Below are 6339 nucleotides of genomic sequence, written 5' to 3' on the forward strand. Positions count from 1 at the left end.
CAAACCACACAAGTGTTCTATAACTGAACTACATCACCAAGTATGTGTGTGGCCATTATTATCTTCACTTAGAGATATTGCAATTGAAGTGCCAAGAGGTCTAGTCACAGATAATTAGTAAAGAATTGCCATTTTCTCTGTTAGTAGATTATAGATAACTGTAAATGATAATAATCAGTTGATTAATTAGTATTCAGCTCCTTCAGGTCAGCGTCAGCTCTGGGACACCTTGGGCATGAACTCGGTGGATGATCCCATGGTCCCCAGAGGACTCTCCATGCTGCAGGCACCCTAGCATGCACAGGATCTTAGGATCACTGGTGAGTGGAACACAACATCTATTCCAAACCAATTGTGATGGGCCTTGACAGCAGGAGCAAGGACATGGGAGCCCTGCCTGACCAGCGGCTCGGGTTCCTTCTGATAGGTGCTGTTACACCTTGGTTTTGAACACACCAGAGGAGACACCATTTTCAGGCGCTGTAACACGCCCAGGATCTTAGGATTCCAGGATGCCCGGATACCAGGAGCTTGGTCACACCAGGATCTTAGTGTCTCAGAGGAAGCTTGATTGCCAAGAACTCTGACACATCCAGAATCTCAGGTTCACAGGAGCCCAGAATCACAGAATCACAGAGAAAGCTGGACTCTGAGGAGTCTTGAATCAACTGAGATTATAGGAAGGACAGGCTCCAATCAGATATATTGAGGGCAGCAAGCACTTGAGATAATCAGATGGCAGGACGCAAGCGTAAGAACAGATGCAACAGAAACCAAGGTTACTTGGCATCATCAGAACCAAACTCTCCCACCATAGCAAGTCCTAGATATACCATCATATCAGAAAAACAAGATATAAATCTAAAGTCACTTCTCATGATGATGATGATGGAGGACTTTAAGAAGGCAATAAATAACTGCNTTAAAGAAATACAGGAAAACACAGGTAAACAGCTAGAAGCCCTTAAAGAGGAAGTACAAAAATCCCTCAGAGAGTTACAGGAAAACACTACCAAACAGGTGAAAGAATTGAACAAAACCATCCAGGATATAAAAATGGAAGTAGAAACAATAAAGAAATCACAATGGGAGATAGCTCTGGAGATGGAAATCCTAGGAAAGAAATCAGGAACAATAGATGCGAGCATCAGTAACAGAATACAAGAGATGGAAGAGAGAATCTCAGGTACAGAAGATGACATAGAAAACATGGTCACAACAACCAAAGAAAATGTAAAATGCAAAAAGATCCTAACTCAAAACATCCAGGAAATCCAGGGCACAATGAGAAGAACAACCTAAGGGTAATAAGTATAGATGAGAATGAAGACTTTCAACTTAAAGGGCCAGTAAATTTCTTCAACAAAATTATACAAGAAAATTTCCCTAACCTAAAGAGAGAGATGCCCATGAACATACGAGAAGCCTACAGAACTCCAAATAGACTGGACCAGATAAGAAATTCCTCCCAACACATAATAATCAGAACAACAAATGCACTAAATAAGGATAGAATATTAAAAGCAGTAAGGGAAAAAGGTCAAGTAACATATAATGGCAGACCTTTCAGAATTATACCTGACTTCTCACCAGAGACTATGAAAGCCAGAAGATCCTGGACAGATATTATACAGACCCTAAGAGAACACAAAAGCTAGCCCAGGCTACCATACTCAGCAAAACTCTCAATTACCATAGATGGAGAAACCAAAGTATTCCATGACAAAACCAAATTCACACAATATCTTTCCACGAATCCAGCCCTTCAAAGGATAATAAAGGAAAAACTCCAAAACAAGGATGGAAATGACACCCTAGAAAAAGCAAGAAAGTAATCCTTCAACAAACCTAAAAGAAGATAGCCACAAGAACAGAATCCCAACTCTAACAACAAAAAATAACAGGAAGTAACAATTACTTTTCCTTAATATCTCTTAATATCAATGGACTCAATTCCCCAATAACAAGACATAGACTAACAGACTGGCTACATAAACAGGACCCAACTTTTTACTGCTTACAGGAAACCCACTTCAGGGACAAAGACAGACACTACCTCAGAGTAAAAGGCTGGAAAACAATTTTCCAAGCAAACGGTCTGAAGAAACAAGCTGGAGTAGCCATTCTAATGTTGAATAAAATCGACTTCCAACCCAAAGTTATCAAAAGAGACAAGGAGGGGCAATTCATACTCATTAAAGGTAAAATCTTCCAAGATGAACTTTCAATTCTGAATACCTATGCTCCAAATGCAAGAGCAGCCACATTCATTAAAGAAACTTTAGTAAAGCTCAAAGCATACATTGCACCTCACACAATAATAGTGGGAGACTTCAACACCCCACTCTCATCAATGGACAGATCCTGGAAACAGAAACTAAACAGAGACACAGTGAAACTAACAGAAGTTATGAAACAAATGGATTTAACAGATATCTACAGAACATTTTATCCTAAAACAAAAGGATTCTTCTCGGCATCTCATGGTACCTTCTCTAAAATTGACCATATAATTGGTCACACAACAGGCCTCAACAGATACAAAAATATTGAAATTATCCCATGCATCCTATCAGACCACCACGAACTAAGGCTGATTTTCAATAACAACATAAATAATAGAAAGCCAATGTTGATGTGGAAGCTGAACAACACTCTACTCAATGATAACTTGGTCAAGGAAGAATTAAAGAAAGAAATTAAAGACTTTTTGGAGTTTAATGAAAATGAAGCCACAACATACCCAAACTTATGGGACACAATGAAAGCAGTCCTAAGAGGAAAAGTCATAGCTCTGAGTGCCTCCAAAAAGAAACTAGAGAGAGCACCCGCTAGCAGCTTGACAGCACATCTACAAGCTCTAGAACAAAAGGAAGCAAATTCACCCAAGAGTAGACAGCAGGAAATAATCAAACCCAGGGCTGAAATCAACCAAGTAGAAACAAAAAGAACTATACAAAGAATCAACCAAACCAGGAGCTGGTTTTTTTGAGAAAATCAAGATAGATAAACCCTTAGCCAGACTAACTAGAGGGCACAGGGACAGTGTACTAATTTTAAAAATCAGGAATGAAAAGGGAGACATAAAAACAAAACCTGAGGAAATCCAAAGTATCATCAGATCCTACTACAAAAGCCTATACTCAACAAAACTAGAAAACCTGGATGAAATGGACAATTTTCTAGGCAGATACCAGGAACCAAAGTTAGATCTGGATCAGATTAACAACATAAACAGACCCATATCCACTAAAGAAATAGAAGCAGTCATTAATAGTCTCCCAACCAAAAAAAAAAAAAAAGCCCAGGACCAGATGGATATAGTGCGGAGTTCTATCAGACCTTCAAATTCCAATACTCCTCAAACTATTCCACAAAATAGAAACAGAAGGTACTCTACCCAATTCATTCTATGAAGCCACAATTACTCTGATACCTGAGCCACATAAAGACCCAACAAAGAAAGAGAACTTCAGACTAATTTCCCTTATGAATATCGATGCAAAAATACTCAATAAAATTCTCACAAACCAAATCTAAGAACACATCAAAACGATCATCCATCATGTTGCAGGGATGGTTTAATATACAGAAACCATCAATGTAATCTACTGTATAAAAAACTCAAAGACAAAAACCACATGATCATCTCTTTAGATGCTGAGAAAGCATTTGACAAAACCCAGCATCCATTCATGATAAAAGTCTTGGAAAGATCAGGAATTCAAGGCCCATACCTAAACATAATAAAAGCAATATACAGCAAACCAGTAGCTAACATCAAACTAAATGGAGAGAAACTTGGAGCAATCCCACTAAAATCAGGGTCTATACAAAGCTGCCGATTTTCTCCCTACCTATTCAATATAGTACTCGAAGTCCTAGCTAGAGCAATTAGACAAAAGGAGATCAAAGAGATACAATTGGAAAGGAAGAAGCCAAAATATTACTGCTTGCAGATAATATGATAGTATATATAAGTGACCCCAAAAATTCTACCAGAGAACTCCTAAACCTGATAAACAGCTTCAGTGATTGCTTTTGGCAAGATATTTTTACTAGATTAATCCTGCCTATCCATGAGCATGGGAGATCTTTCCATCGTCTGAGTTCTTCTTGGATAAGTCAAAAAGATTGGGAAAGGATCTTTACCAATCCTAAATCCTATAGGGGGACTAATATCCAATACATACAAAGAACTCAAGAAGCTGAACTCCAGAAAATTAAACAACCCTATTAAAAAATGGGGTACAGAGCTGAACAAAGAATTCTCAACTGAGGAATACTAAATGGCTGAGAAGCACCTAAAAAATGTTCAACATCCTTAATCATCAGGGAAATGCAAATCAAAACAAATCTGAGATTCCACCTCACACCAGTCAGAATGGCTAAGATCAAAAATTCAGGTGACAGCAGATGCTGGTGAGGACAAGGAGAAAGAGGAACACTTCTCCATTGCTGGTGGGATTGCAAGCTTGTACAACCACTCTGGAAATCAGTCTGGCAGTTCCTCAGAAAGTTGGACATAACTACCAGAAGATCCAGCAATACCTCTCCTGGGCATATACTCAGAAGTTGTTCCAACTTGTATTAAGGACACATGGTCCACTATGTTCATAGCAGCCTTATTTATAATAGCCAGAAGCTGGAAAGAACCCAGTTGTCCCTCAACAGAAGAATAGACACAGAAAATGTGGTACTTCTACACAATGGAATATTACTAAGCTATTAAAACCAATGAATTTCTGAATTTATGAAATTCTTAGGCAAATGGATGGATCTGGAGGATATCATCCTGAGGGAGGTAACCCAATCACAAAAGAACACACATGATATGCACTCACTGATAAGTTGATATTAGCCCAGAAACCTCGAATACCCAAGAAACAATTTGCAAAACACATGAAACTCAAGAAGAAGGGAAGACCAAAGTGTGGATACTTCGTTCCTTCTTAGAATGGGGAACAAAATACCCATGGAAGGAGTTACAGAGACAAAGTCTGAAGCAGAGCTTGAAGGAGTGACCATTCAGAGACTGACCTACTTCGGGATCCACCCCATAAACAAATACCAAACCCAGTCACTAGGCAGATGCCAACAAGAGCTGACTGGAACCTGATATAGCTGTCTCCTGCGAGGCTCTGCTAGTGCCTGGCAAATACAGAAGTGGATGCTCACAGTCATCCATTGGATGGAACATAAGGTCCCCAATGAAAGAGCCAGAGAAAGTATCCAGGGAGCTTTAGGGGTCTGAAGCCCCATAGGAGGAACATTAATATGAATTTACCAATACCCCCAGAGCTCCTTGGAACTATACCACAAACCAAAGAAAACACATGGCGGAACTTGTGGCTCTAGCCATATATGTAGCAGAAGATAGCCTAGTTGTTAGTCAATGGGAGGAGAGGCCCTTGGTCCTGGGAAAGCTCTATGCCCCAGTATGGGGGACACCAGGACCAGGAATGGAAGTGGGTGGGTTGTGGAGCAGGGGGAGGTGGGAGGGGATTGGGGATTTTTGGAGGGGAAACTAGGAAAGGGGATAACATTTGAAAGGTAAATATAGAAAATATCTAATAGAAAATTAGTATTCAGCTACTATGGAGTAAGATACATCTCAACCTGTACTCATAGCAAATATAATATTGTCTGCCATTATGCTTTTCAAAATCCCCCCTCCTTAATGCCTGCAGCCCCTGAGCATAAGATGGAAGCACCATTTTAAGACTCCATGGGAAGTCTGGGTGGAAATGCAGACAACAGGATACCTTCTATTCCTCTACCTGCTATCTTCTATTAATCAGATTTTGAAAAAAAAATTTTCTCTTTTCCGAGGGACAGTCATTAAAATGCAGGAGCAGGTAGCAATGAGCTTTGAGGGACTACTGACTGAACAAGATGATGTGGAGGGAAACTTTTGGAGGGTTGAGACTTTGTCCCATCAAGGAGTACAGATAATATGAAAGGCACAAATCAGTCATATACTCTGGTGTCATTTTTTGCCTGTAAAGATTTGTGGAAATCACTACCCCCCTCTTTTCTTTTAATCAGGAATGACTTAGCTCTGGAAATCTACACATTAGAAGGTCCTCCTTTCAATTAATAATGACATAAGAGAAATTACTCAAAGTGGCCCAGGGAGCCATGGCTTATTCAAAGGTGCTCAGTCTGATGTGAGGCAGAGACTGTCTTAGCAAAGGACAGATCTCACATGTATATGTATTGTGGGATGGGGCTTGATCCTATAAAATATGCAAGCAGAGACTTCAAAGAGGTGAAGTGTGTGGACAATTTGCTCAAGCATGGGACATGCTGGTGACTTCTTTTTTTTTTTTTTTTTTT

The sequence above is a fragment of the Mus caroli genome, chromosome 11 (assembly GCF_900094665.2).
Source record: "Mus caroli chromosome 11, CAROLI_EIJ_v1.1, whole genome shotgun sequence".
Taxonomy (NCBI): Eukaryota; Metazoa; Chordata; class Mammalia; order Rodentia; family Muridae; genus Mus; species Mus caroli.